This window comes from Chiloscyllium plagiosum, chromosome 7 (genome assembly GCF_004010195.1).
Source record: "Chiloscyllium plagiosum isolate BGI_BamShark_2017 chromosome 7, ASM401019v2, whole genome shotgun sequence".
Taxonomy (NCBI): Eukaryota; Metazoa; Chordata; class Chondrichthyes; order Orectolobiformes; family Hemiscylliidae; genus Chiloscyllium; species Chiloscyllium plagiosum.
The window spans coordinates 33,789,883-33,793,217 of NC_057716.1; the positions used below are offsets into that span (position 1 = coordinate 33,789,883).

The 3,335-nt window shown below is 45.3% G+C and overlaps 1 protein-coding gene across 4 annotated transcripts in view; it reads right to left on the reverse strand.

Annotated features, from left to right (window-relative positions):
* LOC122551460 (sentrin-specific protease 2-like) overlaps positions 1-3,335 on the reverse strand; it is a 425,299-nt gene that overhangs the window by 47,221 nt on the left and 374,743 nt on the right. The window lies entirely within an intron of this gene.

Consider the following 3,335-nt stretch of genomic DNA (forward strand, 5'->3'; position numbering starts at 1 on the left):
CAGGGTGGTCGGGCTTGTGGATCTTGGGAAGGAGGTAGGACCGGGGAGTGCGGGGTTCCCGGACTATGAGGTTGGAAGCTGTGGGTGGGAGATCTCCTGAGGTGATGAGGTTCTGTATGGTCTGGGAGATGATGGTTTGGTGATGGGGGGGGGGGGTCATGGTTGAGGGGGCAGTAGGAAGAGGTGTCCCCGAGTTGGCGTTTGGTGTAGAGGTCAGTGCGCCAGACGACCACTGCGCCCCCTTTATCTGCTGGCTTGAAGGTGAGGTTGGGATTGGAGCAGAGGGATTGGAGGGCTGAACGTTGTGAGGGTGAGAGGTTGGAGTGGGGAGATTCGTAATTGTGCAGACAATTCAAATATTGGTAGAGTTGTGGATAGTACAAAAGGTTGTCAAAGGAAACAGTGGGATATAAATCAGTTGTAGGTATAGGCAAAGAATAGCAGATGGAGTTTAATCGGGGTAAGTGTGAGATGCTACACTTTGGGAGATCAAACGTTTAGATTAGATTAGATTAGATTTAGATTACATTACAGTGTGGAAACAGGCCCTTCGGCCCAACAAATCCACACCGACCCGCCAAAGCGCAACTCACCTATAGCCCTACATTTACCCCTTACCTAACACTTCGGGCAATTTAGCATGGCCAATTCACCTGACCTGCACATCTTTAGACTGTGGGAGGAAACCGGAGCACCCGGAGGAAACCCACGCAGACACGGGGAGACGTGCAAACTCCACACAGTCAGTCGCCTGAGGCGGGAATTGAACCCGGGTCTCTGGCGCTGTGAGGCAGCAGTGCTAACCACTGTGCCACCGTGCCGCCCACGTTAAGGAAAAGTATAGAGTTAAAGGCAATACCCTGAACAGCATTGATGTATAGAGGAATCTTGGGGTTCAAGTCCACAGCTCACAGTGTGGTAGAGAAAGTGTATGCCATGGCTTACCTTTATTGGTCAAGGAATTGAGTACAAGAGTCAGGGTGTAAAGTTGCAGCTTTATAAGACTTCAGTTATGGTCACCTTGCTAGAGGAAGGAGGTTATTAAATTAGAAAGACTGCAGAAGAAATTTACAAGGATGTTGCCAGGACTTAATGATCTGAGTTATAAGGAGAGGTTGGAAAAGCTAGGACTTTTTTCTTTAGAGTGTAGATCCAGGGGGTACCTTATAGAAGTGTATAAGATCATGAGAGGCATAGATAGGATGAATACATTCAGTCTTTTTCCCAGCACTGGGGAATCAAGGACTAGAGGGCATTAGTTTAAGGTTAAAGGGGAAATAATAACAGGCAACTTTTTACACAGAGGGTGGTTTGCACATGGAATGAGATGCCAGCAGAAGTAGTTGAGGTGGGTACATTCACAACATTTAAAAGGTATTTGGAAAATATATGGATACATGGGCCAAGTACAGGGAAATGCGGTGAGAGAGGATGGACATTTCGGCATGGACCAGTTTGGGAAAAAGAGCCTGTCTCCATGCTGTACAACTCTGAGATAGCTTTGGCATAGTGTTAAGGGGAAGCAGAGATTCTACAAGTGCATTGAGGGAAAATCAGTAAGTAGGGAGAGATCAATATGGCCATCCACGTGTGGAACCACAGGAGATGGGTGAGATACTAAATGAGTACTTCGCATCAGTTTTTACTGTGGAGAAGGACGTGGAACTTGGGGAAATAAATAATGATGACTTGAAGAGTTCATATTACAGAAGAGGGAGGTGCTGGAGGTCTTCAAATGCACAAAAGGTAGATACATCCCCAGATCCTGAACAAGCGTTTTCCAGAACTTTGTGGGAAACTCGGGAAGAAATTGCTGGGACCCTTGCTGAGATATTTGTATGATTAACAGTCACAGGTGAGGACTGGAGTTTGGCTAATGAGGTGCCATTATTTAAGAAATCAAAATAGAACGTAAAACATAGAATAGTACAGCACAGTACAGGCCCTTCAGCCCACGATGTTGTGCCGAGCATTTATCTTAGATTAAGATCAACCTAACCTACACACCCCTCAATTTACTGCCATCTGTGTGCTTGTCCAACAGTTGCTTAAATGTCCCTACTGTATCTGACTCTACTACCACCACTGGCGGTGCATTCCATGCACCCAACACTCTCTGTGTAAAGAACCTACCTCTGACATCTCCCCTATACCTTCCTCCAATCACCTTCAAATTATGACCCCTCGTGATAGCCATTTCTGCCCTGGGGAAATGTCTCTGGCTATTTACTCTATCTATGCCTCTTATGACCTTATACACCTCTATCAAGTCACCTCTCTTCCTTATTCTCTCCAGTGCGAAAAGCCCTAGCTCACTCAACCTCTCTTCATAAGACAAGCCCTCCAATCCATGCAGCATCCTGGTAAATTTCCTTAGCACCCTCTCTAAAGTATCCTTCCTACAATGAGGTGACCACTTCTGGACAAAATATTCCAAGTGTGGTCTAACCAGGGTTTTATAGAGCTGCAGCAAAATCTCGTGGCTCTTAAACTCAATCCCCCTGTTAATGAAAGCCAAGACATCATACGCCTTCTTAACAATTCTATCAACTTGGGTGGCAACTTTGAGGGATCTATGTACGTGGACCCCAAGATCCTGCTCTTCAACCAAACTGCCAAGAATCCTGTCTTTAAACTTTCAGCATTCAAATCTGACTTTCCAAAATGAATGACTTCGCATTTATCGAGGTTGAACTCCATCTGCCACTTCTCAGCCCAGCTCTGCATCCTGTCAATGTCAAGTTGTAGTCTGCAACAGCCCTTGACACTTTACAATCTTTGTGTCATTAGCAAACTTACTAACCCCTTCCACTTCTTCATCCAAGTAATTTGTAAAAACTACAAAGAGCAGAGGCCCAATAACAAATTCCTGTGGGACATGACTGGTCACCGACTTCCAGACAGAATACTTTCCATTCGCTGTCTTCTTTCATCCAGCCAATTCTGTGTCCAGACAGCCAAATTTCCCTGTATTCCATGCCTCCTAACTTTCTGAATGAACCTACCATGGGAAACCTTATCAAATGCCTTACTGTAATCCATATACACCACATCTACAGCTTGACCTCTGTCAACTTGTCTCATCACATCCTCAAAGAACTCAATAAGGCTTGTGAGGCATGACCTATCCTTTACAAAGCCATGCTGACTATCTTTAGTTAAACTGTGTTATTACAAACAGTCATAAATCCTATCTCTCAGAATCCTTTCCAGTATTTTGCTTACCACAGACGTAAGACTGACTGGTCTGTAATTCCCAGGGATTCCCCTATTCCCTTTCTTGAACAGAGGAACAACATTCTCCTCCCTCCAATCAGCCAGTACTGCACCCGTGG